Raw genomic sequence first — 20,277 nt, 5'->3', positions numbered from 1 at the left:
TACCTCTTGAAGCTCATCAAGAGAATGCTAAAAGTGTGCAAAGCAGTAATCAAAGCAAAAGGTGGCTACTTTGAAGAACCTAGAATATGACATATTTTCTGTTGTTTCACACTTGTTTGTTATGTATATAATTCCACGTGTGTTAATTCATAGTTTTGATGCCTTCAGTGTGAATCTACAATTTTCATAGTCATGAAAATAAAGAAAACTCTTTGAATGAGAAGGTGTGTCCAAACTTTTGGTCTATACTGTATATCAGACACTGTTTTGTTAACAGCGTCTGATATACCTGCTACCTGGTCCTCTGTTGGTCCCTTTTGCTTGGATCGACCACCAGAGGACACAGGCAGCTCTCTAAGTAGCACCAATCACCACACTACACTACACCACACCCCCCCTGTCACTTGTTAACCCCTGATCACCCCATATAGACTCCCTGATCACTCCCCTGTCATTGATCCATTCAGACATCCGTATGTGTTTTGCGGATCCTCAAAACACAGACACCGGCAATGTGCTTTCTGCATTTTTGCGGATCCGCACATTGCTAGAACTATATAGAAAAAGCCTTTTCTTGTCTGCAATTGCGGACAAGAATAGGACATGTTCTATAGGCTCTACAAAAAACGCAGTGTTCGCCCGATCAGGCCTGATCTTGTGCGCACACTTGCGTTCAGTCCGCCCCACCGCAGTGACAGAATATATATTTTTTTGATCACTGCAAAAACACCGTAAAATCGCTGCGGCGCTATAAAGATCACTTTTGAGGGGCATGGCAAGTTCATAGATTTATTTTTTTTGCCACAAGTTAGCGGAAATATATTTTTTAGAGTCTCATATTCAACTAACTTGTGACAAAAAATAAAATCTTACATGAACTCACCATACCCCTCACGGAATCCAAATGCGTAAAAATGCCCAGTGAAATCCTAAAGGTACTCATTGGAATTTGGGCCCCTTTGCGCATCTAGGCTGCAAAAGAGTGTCACACATGTGGTATCGCCGTATTTAGGAGAAGTAGGGCAATGTGTTTTGGGGTGTATTTTTACATATACCCATGCTGGGTGAGAGAAATATCTCTGTAAATTGACAACTTTGTATAAAAAAAATGGAAAAAGTTGTCATTTACAGAGATATTTCTCACACACAGTATGGGTATATGTAAAAAAACACCCCAAAACACATTGTCCTACTTCTCCTGAGAACGGCGATACCACATGTGTGACACTTTTTTGCAGCTAAGATGCGCAAAGGGGCCCAAATTCCAATGAGTACCTTTTAGGAGGGCATTTTTAGACATTTAGATTCCAGACTTCTTCTTACGCTTTAGGGCCCCTAAAATGCCAGGGCAGTATAAATACCCCACCAGTGACCCCATTTTGGAAAGAAGACACCCCAAGGTATTCCGTGAGGGGCATGGCGAGTTCATGTAAAAAAAAATTTTTTGTCACAAGTTAGTGGAATATGAGACTTTGTAAGAAAAAAAATAAAATCATTTTCCGCTAACTTGTGCCAAAAAAAAAAAAAAACTTCTATGAACTCGCCATGCCCCTCACGGAATAGCTTGGGGTGTCTTCTTTCTTAAATGGGGTCACTTGTTGGGTATTTATACTGCCCTGGCATTTTAGGGGCCCTAAAGCATGAGAAGTAGTTTGGAATTCAAATGCGTAAAAATGCCCTGTGAAATCCTAAAGGTACTCATTGGAATTTGGGCCCCTTTGTGCACCTAGGCTGCAAAAAAGTGTCACACATGTGGTATCGCCGTACTCAGGAGAAGTAGGACAATGTGTTTTGGGGTGTCTTTTTACATATGCCCATGCTGGGTGAGAGAAATATCTATGTAAATGACAACTTTTTACCTTTTTTTATACAAAGTTGTCAATTTACAGAGATATTTCACTCACCCAGCATGGGTATATGTAAAAGTACACCCCAAAACACATTGCCCTACTTCTTCTGAATATGGCGATACCACATGTGTGACACTTTTTTGCAGCCTAGATGCGTAAAGGGGCCGAAAGTCCAACGAGTACCTTTAGGCTTTACAGGGTTGCTCAAAATTTAGCCCCGCCCAAAATGCCAGAACAGTAAACACACCCCACAAATGAGCCCATTTCGGAAAGTAGACACCTCAAGGTATTCACTGAGGGGCATAGTGAGTCCGTGGGAGATATTTTTTTTTTTTGCCAGAAGTTAGCATTTTCCGCTAACTTGTGAAAAAAAATGAAATCATACATGAACTCACCATGCCCCTCCGCGAATACTTTGGGGTGTCTTCTTTCTAAAATGGAGTCAGTTTGGGGGTATTTATACTATCCTGGCATTCTAGCACCTCAAGAAACATGACAGGTGCTCAGAAAGTCAGAGCTGCTTCAAAATGCGGAAATTCACATTTTTGTACCATAGTTTGTAAACGCTATAACTTTTGCGCAAACCAATAAATATATACTTATTGGATTTTTTTTTATCAAAGACATCTAGCACAATAAATTCTGTCACAAACTTGTATAGAAATGTAATTATATTTGAACAATTTAACCAGAGAAAGTTAAAAATACTCTTTTTTTTTTAGAAAATTGCGGCCTATTTTGATTAATATAAGGGGTTGAGTCCGCACAACCTGCCTGCAGGTGCACATCACTATGGCGAACTACATACACAAACGGAAAATGCAAATGTGATCGCACACTGCATCCAGCACTCTGCCCTCCATGCTGGATGAGACATTGGTTTATATTTTGGCCAAAGCATAGTAAGTCACTCACCGCGTCAAGGTCGTCTCAATTGAGTGGTCCCTAACTCTTGTTCCTACCTGTTCATGGGCCATGACAGCCACATAAAATCCAGGGAATGCAGGTCAGCATGCAAGCCAAGTACACTTTGCTTGTAACCCCGTCCGGTGCCATTACAGCTTTCATCGGATCCAGGGATGCAAGTACCAACATGCATGCTGAACCCACCATATACTTCTCCTGGAGCCAGATGGCTAATGGTAGGTTCTATATAAGCAGACTCAGTTTTATACTGTCTTTAAAACCAGCCTCCAGGACAGATTAACTGGTCAGGTGTGCTTGACTCAAAGGAGATCGCCACGCCTCCAATATATGCTACAAAGAAAAAAATATAAGGGGTTGAGTCCGCACAACCTGCCTGCAGGTGCACATCACTATGGCGAACTACATACACAAACGGAAAATGCAAATGTGATCGCACACTGCATCCAGCACTCTGCCCTCCATGCTGGATGAGACATTGGTTTATATTTTGGCCAAAGCATAGTAAGCCACTCACCGCGTCAAGGTCGTCTCAATTGAGTGGTCCCTAACTCTTGTTCCTACCTGTTCATGGGCCATGACAGCCACATAAAATCCAGGGAATGCAGGTCAGCATGCAAGCCAAGTACACTTTGCTTGTAACCCCGTCCGGTGCCATTACAGCTTTCATCGGATCCAGGGATGCAAGTACCAACATGCATGCTGAACCCACCATATACTTCTCCTGGAGCCAGATGGCTAATGGTAGGTTCTATATAAGCAGACTCAGTTTTATACTGACTTTAAAACCAGCCTCCAGGACAGATTAACTGGTCAGGTGTGCTTGACTCAAAGGAGATCGCCACGCCTCCAATATATGCTACAAAGAAAAAAATATAAGGGGTTGAGTCCGCACAACCTGCCTGCAGGTGCACATCACTATGGCGAACTACATACACAAACGGAAAATGCAAATGTGATCGCACACTGCATCCAGCACTCTGAAACTGAGTCTGCTTATATAGAACCTACCATTAGCCATCTGGCTCCAGGAGAAGTATATGGTGGGTTCAGCATGCATGTTGGTACTTGCATCCCTGGATCCGATGAAAGCTGTAATGGCACCGGACGGGGTTACAAGCAAAGTGTACTTGGCTTGCATGCTGACCTGCATTCCCTGGATTTTATGTGGCTGTCATGGCCCATGAACAGGTAGGAACAAGAGTTAGGGACCACTCAATTGAGACGACCTTGACGCGGTGAGTGGCTTACTATGCTTTGGCCAAAATATAAACCAATGTCTCATCCAGCATGGAGGGCAGAGTGCTGGATGCAGTGTGCGATCACATTTGCATTTTCCGTTTGTGTATGTAGTTCGCCATAGTGATGTGCACCTGCAGGCAGGTTGTGCGGACTCAACCCCTTATATTTTTTTCTTTGTAGCATATATTGGAGGCGTGGCGATCTCCTTTGAGTCAAGCACACCTGACCAGTTAATCTGTCCTGGAGGCTGGTTTTAAAGTCAGTATAAAACTGAGTCTGCTTATATAGAACCTACAATTAGCCATCTGGCTCCAGGAGAAGTATATGGTGGGTTCAGCATGCATGTTGGTACTTGCATCCCTGGATCCGATGAAAGCTGTAATGGCACCGGACGGGGTTACAAGCAAAGTGTACTTGGCTTGCATGCTGACCTGCATTCCCTGGATTTTATGTGGCTGTCATGGCCCATGAACAGGTAGGAACAAGAGTTAGGGACCACTCAATTGAGACGACCTTGACGCGGTGAGTGGCTTACTATGCTTTGGCCAAAATATAAACCAATGTCTCATCCAGCATGGAGGGCAGAGTGCTGGATGCAGTGTGCGATCACATTTGCATTTTCTATTTTGATTAATATCGGAAAAATGAAAAATCTTAGCAGCAATTAAATACCACCAAATGAAATCTCTATTAGTGAGAAGAAAAGGAGGTAAAATTCATTTGGGTGCCAAGTTGCATGACCGAGCAATAAACCGTTAAAGTTGTGAAGTGCCGATTTGAAAAAAAGGGCCTTTTCACTAGGGGGGTATAAACCTGTGGTCCTTAAGTGGTTAAACAAACACCCGTTTGGGCAAAAAAATATTTTTGGGCAGCCCTTGCTGCAGATGTCATTGTGAGATACACCCTTTATATATTTGAGTTATGTTCAGATATTTGAAATACCGCCATTTGGTGCACAAATCTTTAATTGAGGCCTAGTGTGGGTCAGGGCGTGTGAGATACACCCTTTAAATACAGGGGTTCTATTCAGGTATTTGAAATACATCCATTTTGGGCAAAAATCTTTAATTGAGGCCTATTTTGGATCAGGGTGTGTGAGATACACCCTTTATATACAGGAGTTATATTGTTCTATTAATAAAACAACCTTTTTTGGGAAAAATACACAGTTGTTGCACCCTTGCAGTATCAAGACATTTGAAATTCCAGGGTTATATACTGCTGTCATATTCAGTTATTAAACTAACACGCGTTGTGGGCAAATTTTTTTTATTTTGCAGCCTTTGCTGCAGATGTCATTGTGAGATACACCCTTTATATATTTGGGTTACATTCAGTTACTTAAAATACAGCCATTTTGTGCACAAACCTTTAATTGCGGCCTAGTGTGGGTCAGTGCGTGTGAGAAACACCCTTTATATACAGGGGTTATATTGTTCTATTAATAAAACACCCTTTTTTGGGCAAAATACACAGTTGTTGCACCCTTGCAGTATCAAGACATTTGAAATTCCAGGATTATATACTGCTGTCATATTCAGTAATTAAACAAACACCCGTTTGGGCAAAAAAAATATATTTGGCAGCCTTTGCTGCATATGTCATTGTGAGATACACCCTTTAAATACAGGGGTTCTATTCAGATATTTTAAATACCGCCATTTTGTGCACAAATCTTTAATTGCGGCCTAGTGCGGGTCAGGGCGTGTGAGATATAGCCTGTATATACAGGGCTAATATTCTTCTATTAACCACCTCCGGACCGCTGTACGCACAGACGCGTCCTGGAGGTGGTTGTTTCATTCCTCCTGGACGCGCCGGCGCGTCCTCTCGCGAGACGCGAGATTTTGGTCACAGCCGGCCCGCGCATGCGCATCGCGGGCCGGCAAAAGTTAAAGGACTATTGCATCAGCAACCTGCCAGCCAATGATCGTCGCTGGCAGCTTGCTGATTTTTAAAAAATCGAATCACAAGCCAGATAACAGATCATATTAGTAAATATGATCTGTTATATGGCTTCTCTGCTTCTATGCTGGTCCTTTTCGTCGGTTGGATCATGCAGAGGAGCAGACATCACTGTGAGTACACACAAAACACTACCCTTAGCCCCTGATCACCATCCATCACCCCCATCATCCAAATTAACCCCTTGATCGCCCCCTGTCAATCACTTAGTGAAAGACAAAAAGTGATCAGTGTAAACTGACACTTTTTTTTTTCACTAGTATTGGCTGTTAGGTTTTAGGATAGTTTAGGCCCCTTGGTTAGGTAGTTTAGGGATCAGTTAGCGCCCAGCCCACCGCACCGCAGTCACTTTTATTCGCTGTTTAGCTTATCGCTAATCAGCATTTGTACTTTTATAGTATCTGTAAGTGATCAAAACTGATCACGGTTAGATCTATAATAGTATTAGTGTCACCTTAGCTCGCCCTCCACCCAAAACGCAGTGTTTGCCCGATCAGGCCTGATCGGTCGCCCACACGTGCGTTCACCCACGCCCGCCCCACCGCAGTGACAAAAAATTAATTTTTTTTGATCACTGCATATTTACTTTACACGCTCTGCGGCGATCAAAAAATCAGTTTTGATATTTTTTATCAACCGCAGCGGCCTCCGATACTTCGCTAGCCTCCCCTTTGTAAGACAGGCTTGCTTTTTTTCTTGGGTAGTCTCAGGGAATACCCCTCAATTTAGTAGTCCAAAATGTCAAACAGGGGGTATTCTTCTGAAGAGGCCTACAGGATTCTGACCCAGTCGGATGAGGAATGGGAACCCTCATCTGACGAATCTAGCGGGTCAGAATATGAACCTGTAGAAAGCAGTGGCTCTCTGACCCAAAGTTCGGACGAGGAGGTTGAGGTCCCTGGCAGCACCAGGCGTACCCGGCCCCGTGTCGCTAGGATCCGCTTCAAGAGCAGCAGAGTGGGGCTGTCGCTGCCGGATCACGTGGTGAGGCATACACCAGCAGCGCAGCCCTCCCTGGACCTAGTACCAGCACTGCCGTACAACATGGTGAAGTAGCGAGCACCAGAAGGGCAGTTGAAGCTGGTACGGTGGCACGTGCACTAGTTACCCCGTCGCAGCCACCGCACAGACAGGCCCGTAGAGCCCCTAGAATCCCTGAGGTGCTGGCAAACCCTGATTGGCAGTCACCAACTTCAGCCGCACCATTAGTTCCCCCTTTCACCGCCCAGTCTGGAGTTCGGGTTGAGACGGCTCAGATCAGTACGGCCCTGGGATTTTTTGAGCTGTTCTTGACTGCGGAGCTCTTGGACTTAGTTGTGGCAGAGACAAACCGGTATGCCACACAATTTATAACCGCAAACCCGGGAAGCTTTTATGCCCAGCCTTTCCGGTGGAAACCAGTCCAAGTTTCCGAACTTAAAATTTTTCTGGGCCTTCTCCTCAACATGGGTCTAACCAAAAAGCATGAATTGCGGTCATATTGGTCCACGAACCCGATTCATCACATGCCCATGTTCTCTGCTGCTATGTCCAGGGCACGATTTGAGGCCATCCTCCGTTTCCTGCACTTTAGCGACAACACCACCTCCCGTCCCAGAGGCCACCCAGCTTTTGACCGGCTCCACGAAATTCGGCCCCTCATAGACCATTTCAACCAGAAATTTGCAGATTTGTATACCCCTGAGCAAAACATCTGCGTAGACGAGTCCCTAATACATTTTACCGGGCGCCTTGGCTTCAAACAATACATCCCAAGCAAGCGTGCCCGGTATGGGGTCAAATTGTATAAGCTCTGTGAAAGGGCCACAGGCTATACCCACAAATTTCGGATCTATGAGGGAAAAGATCAGACCCTGGAGCCGGTCGGTTGCCCTGACTACCTGGGGAGCAGTGGGAAGACAGTCTGGGACTTGGTGTCACCCTTATTCGGCAAGGGGTACCATCTTTATGTGGACAATTTTTACACAAGTGTGGCCCTCTTTAGGCATTTGTTTATAGAACGGATTTGCGCCTGTGGCACCGCGCGAACTAGTCGCGTGGGCTTCCCCCAACGGCTTGTAACCACCCGTCTTGCAAGGGGGGAGAGGGCTGCCTTGTGTAACGAAGAACTGCTCGCGGTGAAATGGAGAGACAAGCGTGACGTTTACATGCTCTCCTCCATTCACGCAGACACGACAATCCAAATTGAAAGGGCAACCCGTGTCATTGAAAAGCCCCTCTCAGTCCACGACTATAATGCGCTCATGGGAGGGGTGGACTTCAATGACCAGATGTTGGCTCCCTATTTAGCTTCCCGCAGAACCAGACGCTGGTATAAGAAGGTATCTGTATATTTAATTCAATTGGCGCTGTATAATAGTTTTGTTCTCTACAGTAAGGCTGGGAGAACACGATCCTTCCTCAAATTCCAGGAAGAGATCATCGAGAACCTCCTTTATCCAGGAGGTTCCGTGGCCCCATCCACCAGTGTAGTTAGCCGTCTACACGAGCGACATTTCCCCAGTGTCGTTGCTGGTACCTCAACCCAACCGCCACCCCGAAAAAAATGTTGTGTCTGTAGCAGGAGTGGAATAAGGCGTGACACCCGCTATTTCTGTCCTGACTGTCCGGACCACCCTGCCCTATGCTTAGGAGAGTGTTTCCGGAAGTACCACACACAGGTACACCTAGCATAGGGATCACATCTCACCAGGACAGGCACACAGGGCTATTAGGGCCCTTTCTCTCACAGCTGCTGCAAACCTCTCCTTTCACCTGGGATAAAGTGCATAACGTACTTCGCCACATCTTTGGGCGATTTGCGCTTTGCACATTGTCCCATGGGGAAGGAGAGGTTTGTTCTATAAAGGTAAAAAAAAAAAAAAAAACACTAGTAAGCAAAAAGGTTAATGTTTAGTTCAAAAAGTTAAAGTTAATATGTTCTGTTCCAAAGTTAAGAAAATTATTGTGTTGCGGCCTGGTTTTTTTTTTTTTTTTTTTTTTTTTACCTTCCAGGTGGACCAACCGATCGACTAGCTGCAGCACTGATGTGCATTCGGACAGAAGCATTGCGCTGCTGTCAGATTACACGCAAGTCGGTGTATGCGGCTCTGCAAGACGAGATTTCTCCTCTGCAGTAAAAGATACGTTTGCCGAGGCATATGAGCTGAGGAGGTGGCGGTGTTCCTATGCTTTGGCAAACACTTTGTATATATATAAAAAAAAAAAAAATCCCGGCAAGGATTTATTCATCCACATCGATTGATGTGAATGGAGAAATCTGGTTTGCCAGGGCATACGAGCTAAGTGGGTATGGATGTTGGGCGGAGCTCCTATGTCCTGGCAGACGCCTTTCCCCTCCTTTTTCTTTTTTTGGCAGAGATTTTTTCATGCACATTGATCGATGCGAATGAAGAAATCTGTGCCGTTCATTTTTTTTCTTTCAGCCCAGAGGCTGAACGGAAAAAAAAAATCTCATTACCCGAATGCTCAATATAAGGAGAATAGCAGAAACTCCTAATGCTGACCATACATGTAATGATTGCGGAGACCCTCAAATGCCAGGGCAGTACAAACACCCCACAAATAACACCATTTTGGAAAGAAGACACCCCAAGGTATTCGCTGAGGGGCATATTGAGTCCATGAAAGATTGAAATTTTTGTCCCAAGTTAGCGGAAAGGGAGACTTTGTGAGAAAAAAAATCAAAAAAATCAATTTCCGCTAACTTGTGCCAAATTTTTTTTTTTCTATGAACTCGCCATGCCCCTCATTGAATACCTTGGGGTGTCTTCTTTCCAAAATGTGGTCACATGTGGGGTATTTATACTGCCCTGGCATTTTAGGGGCCCCAAAGCGTGAGAAGAAGTCTGGTATCCAAATGTCTAAAAATGCCCTCCTAAAAGGAATTTGGACCCCTTTGCCCACCTAGGCTGCAAAAAAGTGTCACACATGTGGTATCTCCGTATTCAGGAGAAGTTGGAGAATGTGTTTTGGGGTGTCATTTTGCATATACCCATGCTGGGTGAGATAAATATCTTGGTCAAATGCCAACTTTGTATAAAAAAATGGGAAAAGTTGTCTTTTGCCAAGATATTTCTCTCACCCAGCATGGGAATATGTAAAATGACACCACAAAACACATTCCCCAACTTCTCCTGAATACGGCGATACCACATGTGTGACACTTTTTTGCAGCCTAGGTGGGCAAAGGGGCCCATATTACAAAGAGCACCTTTCGGATTTCACTGGTCAGTTTTTACAGAATTTGATTTCAAACTCCTTACCACACATTTGGGCCCCTAGAATTCCAGGGCAGTATAACTACCCCACAAGTGACCCCATTTTGGAAAGAAGACACCCCAAGGTATTCCGTGAGGGGCATGGCGAGTTCCTAGAATTTTTTATTTTTTGTCACAAGTTAGTGGAAAATGATGTTTTTGGTTTTTTTTCATACAAAGTCTCATATTCCACTAACTTGTGACAAAAAAAAAAACTTCCATGAACTCACTATGCCCATCAGCAAATACCTTGGGGTCTCTTCTTTCCAAAATGGTGTCACTTGTGGGGTAGTTATACTGCCCTGGCATTCTAGGGGCCCAAATGTGTGGTAAGGAGTTTGAAATCAAATTCTGTAAAAACTGACCAGTGAAATCCGAAAGGTGCTCTTTGGAATATGGGCCCCTTTGCCCACCTAGGCTGCAAAAAAAGTGTCACACATCTGGTATCTCTGTATTCAGGAGAAGTTGAGGAATGTGTTTTGGGGTGTCTTTTTAAATATACCCATGCTGGGTGAGATAAATATCTTGGTCAAATGCCAACTTTGTATAAAAAAATGGGAAAAGTTGTCTTTTGCCAAGATATTTCTCTCACCCAGCATGGGTATATGTAAAATGACACCCCAAAACACATTCCTCAACTTCTCCTGAATACAGAGATACCAGATTTGTGACACTTTTTTGCAGCCTAGGTGGGCAAAGGGGCCCATATTCCAAAGAGCACCTTTCGGATTTCACTGGTCATTTTTTACAGAATTTGATTTCAAACTCCTTAACACACATTTGGGCCCCTAGAATGCCAGGGCAGTATAACTACCCCACAAGTGACCCCATTTTGGAAAGAAGACACCCCAAGGTATTCCGTGAGGGGCATGGCGAGTTCCTAGAATTTTTTATTTTTTGTCACAAGTTAGTGGAAAATGATGATTTTATTTTTTATTTTTTTTCATACAAAGTCTCATATTCCACTAACTTGTGACAAAAAATAAAAACTTCCATGAACTCACTATGCCAATCAGCGAATACCTTGGGGTCTCTTCTTTCCAAAATGGGGTCACTTGTGGGGTAGTTATACTGCCCTGGCATTCTAGGGGCCCAAATGTGTGGTAAGGAGTTTGAAATCAAATTCTGTAAAAACTGACCAGTGAAATCCGAAAGGTGCTCTTTGGAATATGGGCCCCTTTGCCCACCTAGGCTGCAAAAAAGTGTCACACATCTGGTATCTCTGTATTCAGGAGAAGTTGAGGAATGTGTTTTGGGGTGTCTTTTTAAATATACCCATGCTGGGTGAGATAAATATCTTGGTCAAATGCCAACTTTGTATAAAAAATGGGAAAAGTTGTCTTTTGCCAAGATATTTCTCTCACCCAGCATGGGTATATGTAAAATGACACCCCAAAACACATTCCCCAACTTCTCCTGAGTACGGAGATACCAGATGTGTGACACTTTTTTGCAGCCTAGGTGGGCAAAGGGGCCCATATTCCAAAGAGCACCTTTCGGATTTCACAGGTCAGTTTTTACAGAATTTGATTTCAAACTCCTTACCACACATTTGGGCCCCTAGAATGCCAGGGCAGTATAACTACCCTACAAGTGACCCCATTTTGGAAAGAAGAGACCCCAAGGTATTTCGTGATGGGCATAGTGAGTTCATAGAACTTTTTATTTTTTGTCACAAGTTAGTGGAATATGAGACTTTGTAAGAAAAAAAAGAAAAATCATCATTTTCCGCTAACTTGTGACAAAAAATAAAAAGTTCTATGAACTCACTATGCCCATCAGCGAATACCTTAGGGTGTGTACTTTCCGAAATGGGGTCATTTGTGGGGTGTTTGTACTGTCTGGCCATTGTAGAACCTCAGGAAACATGACAGGTGCTCAGAAAGTCAGAGCTGCTTCAAAAAGCGGAAATTCACATTTTTGTACCATAGTTTGTAAACGCTATAACTTTTACCCAAACCATTTTTTTTTTTTACCCAAACATTTTTTTTTTATCAAAGACATGTAGAACAATAAATTTAGAGCAAAATTTATATATGGATCTCGTTTTTTTTGCAAAATTTTACAACTGAAAGTGAAAAATGTCATTTTTTTGCAAAAAAATCGTTAAATTTCGATTAATAACAAAAAAAGTAAAAATGTCAGCAGCAATGAAATACCACCAAATGAAAGCTCTATTAGTGAGAAGAAAAGGAAGTAAAATTCATTTGGGTGGTAAGTTGCATGACTGAGCAATAAACGGTGAAAGTAGTGTAGGTCAGAAGTGTAAAAAGTGGCCTGGTCTTTCAGGGTGTTTAAGCACTGGGGGCTGAGGTGGTTAATAAAACACCCTTTTTAGGGTAAAATACACAATTGTTGCACCCTTACATCATCAAGACGTTTGAAATTCCAGGGTTATATACTGCTGTCATATTCAGTTATTAAACTAACACCCATTTGGGCAAAAAAAAAAATATTTGGCAGCCTTTGCTGCAGATGTCATTGTGAGATACACCCTTTAAATACAGGGGTTCTATTCAGATATTTGAAATACCGCCATTTTGTGCACAAATCTTTAATTGCGGCCAAGTGTGGGTCAGGGCGTGTGAGAAACACAGGGCTTATATTCTTCTATTAATAAAACACCCTTTTTGGGGCAAAATACACAATTGTTGAGCCCTTATATAATCAAGACTTTTGAAATTCCCTTTAAATACAGGGGTTTTATTCAGGTATTTGAAATACAGCCATTTTTGGCAAACAAATTTAATTGAGGCCTAGTCTGGTTCAGGGCGTGTGAGATACACCCTATACATACTGTCGTTCTATTCTACTATTAATTAAACACCCATTTAAGGCAAGATCCTAAATTCAAGAAATATGAGGAGAGCGTCAAATAAGGGACGTGGCCCAGGTCGTGGTGCTGCTGGTGGAGCTCCTGTTGCAGGGAGAGGACGTGGTCGATCTGTGCCAGCTGCACACACAAGTGAAACCCCTTCCTCAGGTGTGAGTAGACGACAGAACTTGCAGCGGTATTTGGTCGGGCCTAATGCGACTCTACGAATGGTGAGGCCTGAACAAGTACAGGCGATAGTAGATTGGGTTACTGACAGTGGCTCCAGTACCTTTACATTGTCTCCCACCCAGTCTCATGCTGAAAGACCACAGTTGGCACCTGCAGCCGATGTAAATCAGTCTTTCACCTCACCCCCTTTCAAATCAGCCAAGCAGTCTGAGCCCCAAGTCATGCAGCAGTCTATTCTGCTTTTTGATGACTCTGTTAGCAGGGTTTCCCAGGGCCATCCACCTAGCCCTTCCCCAGAAGTGGAAGAGATTGAATGCACTGATGCCCAACCACTTATGTTTCAAGATGAGTACATGGGAGGACCATCGCAGCACGTCTCGGATGATGATGAAAAACAGGTGCCAACTGCTGGGGCTTTCGAAAGTGTGCAGACCGACAAGGAGGGCAGGGGTGAAGACTGGGTGGAAGATGATGTGGAGGACGATGAGGTCCTCGACCCCACATAGAATCAAGGTCATGCGAGTGACCTATGTAGTTCGGAGGAAAAGGCGGTGGTCGCACAGAGCCACCAGCACAGCAGAAGAGGGAGCAGGGTGCAAAAGCGGAGCAGCCATCCTCTAGACAGTACGCCTGCTACTGCCCACCGCAGCAAGGGACCGAGCACACCAAAGCCAGCTCCAAGGAGTTCCCAGGTGTGGCAGTTTTGCGCATGTCCTTTCACCACCGAGGATTGCAGGGCGCTTCAGTTTGCCTCCTGTTGCTTCCTCCTCCTACTTTGCTTCCTCATCCTCTACCAGCTCCTCATCCGTTCAGCATAACACCTTCACCACCAACTTCAGCACAGCCAGGGGTAAACGACAGCAGGCAGTTTTAAAACGTATCTGTTTGGGGGACAAACCCCACACCGCGCAGGAGCTGTGGACGGGCCTTGAACAACAGACCGATAAGTGGTTGGTGCCAGTGAGCCTCAAGCTCTGCCTGGTGGTGTGTGAAATCTCGTAGCAGGTCTGGGACTAGCCAGTTAGACACACATCCCTTGTCTGGTGCATGTGCTGAATTTGGTGGTGCAGAGGTTCCTTAAAAATTACCCCGATATGTCAGAGCTGCTGTATAAACTGCAGGCCGTCTGTGTGAGCTTTCGGCGTTCTCAGCCTGCTGCTGCTCGCCTGTCAGCGCTGCAGCGTAACTTCGGCCTTCCGCTCACCGCCTCATATGCGATGTGCCCACAAGGTTGAACTCCACCTTGCACATGCTGGCCAGACTGTATGAGCAGCAGCAGGTGATAGTGGAGTTTTAGCTGCAGCACGCACGGGTGAGTCGCTCAGCGGAACAGCACCACTTCACCACAAATGACTGGGGCTCTATGCGAGACCTGTGTTCCTTGTTGCGCTGGCCAGTGCCAGTGCCAGTGCCGATAACGCCATTCTCAGCGTAACTATCCCACTTCTATGCCTCCTTGAAAAAACGCTGCTGGCGATGATGGAAGAGGATGTGGCACAGGAGGAGGAGGAGGAGGAAGAGGGATCATTTCGTAGGGTTTCCAGCCAGTCATTCCCAAGTGGCTCCGAGGCTGGGTTCCTGCACCCACAAACCCAAGGTACACAATTATCCAGCCAGGGCACAGTTCTGGAGGATGACGAGGTGCAGGATGAGGAGATGGAGGAGGAGTAATCATGTTCACAGCAGGGTGGCACCCAGACCAGCTCATGGCCATCACTGGTTCGTGGCTGGGGGGATACAGAGGACACAGACGATACACCTCCGACAGAGGACAGCTTTTTGTTTCCTCTGGGCAGCCTGGCACACATGAGCGATTACATGCTGCAGTGTCTCCGCAATGACCGCCGAGTTGCCCACATTCTAACGTGTGCTGATTACTGGGTGGCCATGCTACTGGATCCCCGTTACAAGGACAACGTACTGTCCTTAATTCCGTCACTGGAGCGTGATCGTAAGATGCGTGAGTACAAGCGCACGCTGTTAGACGCGCTGCTGGTAGCATTCCCACCTGACAGCTTGGGCACAGTGGAAGCACAATGTGAAGGCAGAGGATGAGGAAGAGGTCGCCAACGCAGCTGGGGCACCGCCATCACCTCAGAAGGCATGGTTAGCATGGCCGAAATGTGGAAAAGCTTTGTCAGCATGCCACAACAACCAGTACCACCAGCTAATATGGAAAGCCTTAGCAGGAGGCAGCATTTCAGCAATATGGTGAAGCAATATGTGTGCAAACGCCTACACGTACTGAATGACGGGTCTGCCCCCTTCAACTTCTGGGTCTCCAAATTGGGCACATGGCCTAAGCTTGCCCTTTACGCCTTGGAGGTGCTGGCCTGCCCTGCGGCCAGTGTATTATCTGAACGTGTGTCTAGCACGGCAGGGGGCGTCATCACAGACAAGCGCAGCCGTCTGTCCACAGCCAATGTGGACAAGCTCACGTTCATTAAAATGAACCAGGCATGGATCCCACAGGACTTGTCCGTACCTTGTGCAGAATAGACATGTATACCGGCACTAACCAGCCATTGTTATACTGCAGCGGAATTGCTCATTCTTGTATTTTGGATATTTCACACTCTTTTGGAGTATACCCTAATTTAAAAAAATTAAATTAAAACCAAAAACCTGTGTTGGCTACCTCGTCCTCCTCCACCACCGCTTCCACCTACACCGCTACGTCCACCGCCTCCTCAAACTCCTACTCCGTATGGAACTCCACCTCATAAATAAATGTAAAAAAATGTATTTGTATGTATTTTATTTTATGTCATTTCACTACTTTGTCAGTTACATTTTCTGGTGAAATTCAACAATTTTTGTGTGTGAAGTACCACTGCTATACCTAGTAGACAGGTTAAAAAAAATATATAATTGTCAGTTACATTTTCCGGTGAGATGTACCACTGCTATACCTAGTAGACAGGTAAAAAAAAAAAAAATAATTGTTTGTTTCTTTTTCGGGTGAAATTCAACAATTTTTGGTGTGATGTACCACTGATATACCTAGTAGACGGGTAAAAAAAATATATAATTTGTCTGTTTCATTTTCGGGTGAAATTCAAAAAATTTTGGGTGTGAAGTACCACTGCTATACCTAGTAGACCGGTAAAAAGTAAAAAAAAATTGTCAGTTACATTTTCCAGTGAAATTCACAATTTTTTGGGTGTGATGTACCGCTGCTATACCTAGTAGACGGGTAAAAAAAATTTGGGTGAAATTCACCAAAATCAATTGCACATCAATTTATTAAATTATTTTTTTACCCGTCTACTAGGTATATCAGTTGTACACTGATATACCTAGTAGACGGGTAAAAAAAAAAATTGTCTGTTACATTTTCGGGTGAAATTCACCAATTTTTGGGTGTGAAGTACCACTGCTATACCTAGTAGACCGGTAAAAAAAAATAAAAAAAAAAAATTGTCAGTTACATTATCTGGTGAAATTCACCAATTTTTGGGTGTGATGTACCACTGCTATTCCGAGTAGACAGGTAAAATATATATATATATATATATTGTCCGTGACATTTTTGGGTGTAATATACCCCTCCTCTACCTAGTTGACAGCTTAATAAATTTCAATCATTTTTCTTTAACATTTTCGGGTGACAATAAACAATTTTTTTCTGTCATAGACCCTGCTCTACCAAGTAGACAGGTTAATACATTTTACAAATTTTTCTGTTACATTCTTGGGTTGACACTATACAATTTTAGACGTGAATAAATCCCTGCTCTGCATAGGTGACAGGTAATAAAATTTCAGAAATTGTTCTTTAATTGATGCGCGCTACCTCCTTTGATTTAATGCTTAAACTTTAACAAGTTGTACCTCATTTGCGCTTCAATAATTTGTCCCACAATTCCTCTTTACTCTTTTGGCCAACATTTTGGCTTCTGTAATTTGTACCACATTTGCACCTCAATAACTTTTCCCATAATTTCGCTTTACTTTTTTGGCCCACATTTGGGCTTCTGTAATTTGCCCCACATTTGAGATTTAACAGCTTTTCCCACATTTCCGCTCGATCCCAAAAATTTTTAATAAATTTATCTCCCTTAAATTTGGTCTCTTTTTCTCACACTCCATCTCCGGCGTGGAACCCCGATTCGCCGATAACCGTGATCAACATGGTAGGCTCAGAAAAGAACATCGAAGGTTGATAGAGAAGATATCGAAATGGATGGTGGATGTCACTGGGGCACGTCTACATAGGTGACAGGAACATAAATTTAAAAAAATCGTCAATTACATTGTCAGGTGACATTTTTCAAATTTTGCCGGATAGTAACCCCTGCTCTGCATAGGTGATAGGGAATAAAATTTAAGAAATTCTTTATTAATTAATGCGCGGCACATCCTTTCATTCAATGCTTAAACTTTAAAACGTTGTCCCACTTTTACGCTTTAATAATTTGTCCCATAATTCCACTCCATAATTTTAAATTTGAAAAAATGTATCTTCCCTTGGATGTGGTCTCTCTTTCTCATGCTCCCTCTCCGGCGTGGCACCCTGATTCCCCGCCACCCTTGCCTAGATTTTAGGGAGCTGAACCGTATCACGATTCGCGATCCCTATCCCCTTCCTCACATCCCGGACCTCTTCAACCAAATTGTTGGGGCCAAGGTGTTTTCCAAATTGGATTTGAGAGGCGCGTACAACCTGGTCAGGGTCAGAGAGGGGGATAAATGGAAAACGGCCTTTAATACCCCTAACGGGCATTTCGAGAATCTCGTTATGCCTTTCGGCCTGATGAATGCTCCGGCCGTCTTTCAGCATTTTGTTAATAGTGTTTTCTACCATTTAATGGGGAAATTTGTATTGGTGTATCTTGATGATATTTTGATTTTTTCCCCTGATGTTTAGACCCATCAGGATCATCTTTTTCAGGTTCTGCAGATTCTGCGGGAAAATAAATTGTACGCCAAGCTGGAGAAATGTCTTTTTATGGTATCGGAGATTCAATTTCTGGGTTTTCTCCTCTCTGCTTCTGGTTTTCGCATGGATCCGGAGAAGGTCCGTGCTGTACTTGAGTGGGAGCTTCCTGAGAATCAGAAGGCATTGATGCGCTTTCTGGGTTTTGCGAACTATTACAGAAAGTTCATTTTGAATTATTCCTCTGTTGTCAAACCCCTTACTGACATGACAAAAAAGGGGGCGGATTTTTCCTCTTGGTCGGAGGAGGCGCTTGCAGCCTTTTCTAAGATTAAAGAGAGTTTTGCGTCTGCTCCCGTCTTGGTGCATCCCGATGTTTCCTTACCTTTTATTGTTGAGGTGGATGCTTCCGAGGTGGGTGTGGGTGCGGTTTTGTCCCAGGGCCCTTCTCCTGCCAAATGGCGACCCTGTGCATTTTTCTCTAAAAAACTCTCCCCGGCAGAGAGAAACTATGATGTGGGAGATAGTGAGTTGTTGGCCATCAAGTTGGCTTTCGAGGAATGGCGCCATTGGTTGGAGGGGGCCAGGCACCCTATCACCGTTTTTACCGACCATAAGAATCTGGCATACTTGGAGTCGGCCAGGCGTATGAATCCGAGACAGGCTAGATGGTCTCTGTTCTTCTCCAGATTCAATTTTGCTGTTACATTCCGACCTGGGATAAAAAATGTGAAGGCTGATGCTCTCTCTCGCTGTTTTCCGGGAGGAGGAAACTCCGAGGACCCGGGTCCCATTTTGGCGGAGGGGGTAGTTGTTTCTGCTCTATATTCCGATTTGGAGGCCGAGGTCCAGGCTGCCCAGACTGAGGCACCTGCCCGTTGTCCTTCTGGGAAGTTGTTCGTGCCTCCTGAGCTACGTCACAAACTCTTTAAGGAGCATCATGATACGGTTCTTGCTGGTCACCCCGGGAGTAGAGCCACGGTAGATCTCATTGCTCGGAGATTTTGGTGGCCGGCTCTTCGTAAGTCGGTGGAGGGTTTTGTGGCTGCTTGTGAGACGTGCGCTCGCGCTAAGGTTCCCTTCTCCCGTTAGCCATAACTTCCCGTCCTTGGACACACCTGTCCATGGACTTTATCACGGATCTTCCTCGTTCCTCGGGGAAGTCGGTGATCCTGGTGGTGGTGGACCGTTTTAGCAAGATGGCTCATTTCGTACCTTTCCCTGGTTTACCCAATGCTAAAACGTTGGCGCAAGCTTTTGTCGACCATATTGTTAAATTGCACGGCATTCCCTCTGATATTGTTTCCGATAGAGGCACGCAGTTTGTGTCCAGGTTCTGGAAGGCTTTCTGTTCTCGCCTGGGGGTTCGGCTGTCCTTCTCTTCTGCTTTTCACCTGCAGTCGAATGGTCAGACTGAGCGCCTCAATCAGAATCTGGAGACATATTTGAGCTGTTTTGTGGCAGAGAACCAGGAGGATTGGTGTTCATTTCTCCCTCTTGCTGAGTTTGCTCTGAACAACCGTTGTCAGGAATCTTCTGATAAGTCACCATTCTTTGGTGCATATGGTTTCCATCGGCAGTTTGGGACATTCTCGGGAGGGGCTCTTTCTGGTTTACCTGAGGAGGAGAGATTTTCCTCGTCTTTGTCTACCATTTGGCAAAAGATTCAGAGTAATCTTAAAAAGATGAGTGAGAGGTATAGGCGTGTGGCTGATAAGAGACGTGTGCCTGGTCCGGACCTGAATGTGGGTGATCTGGTGTGGTTGTCTACAAGAAATATTAAACTGAAGGTTCCCTCCTGGAAATTGGGTCCCAAGTTTATTGGGCCTTATAAAATCTTGTCAGTCATCAATCCTGTTGCCTTCCGTCTTGATCTTCCACGGGTTTGGAAGATACATAATGTATTTCACAGATCTCTCTTAAAACCATATGTCCAGCCCACGGTACCCTCCTCTTTGCCTCCTCCTCCGATTTTGGTTGATGGCAATCTGGAGTTTGAGGTTTCCAGAATTGTGGACTCTCGCATTGTCCGCGGTTCTCTTCAGTACCTCGTTCATTGGAAGGGTTATGGTCCTGAGGAGAGGATGTGGGTTCCGGTGTCGGACATTAAAGCCACTCGCCTCATCAGGGCATTTCATAGGGCTCATCCTGAGA

The sequence above is a fragment of the Bufo bufo genome, chromosome 4 (genome assembly GCF_905171765.1).
Source record: "Bufo bufo chromosome 4, aBufBuf1.1, whole genome shotgun sequence".
NCBI lineage: Eukaryota > Metazoa > Chordata > Amphibia > Anura > Bufonidae > Bufo > Bufo bufo.
The sequence above is the reverse complement of the archived record's forward strand: the minus strand, read 5'-3'. Positions refer to the sequence as shown.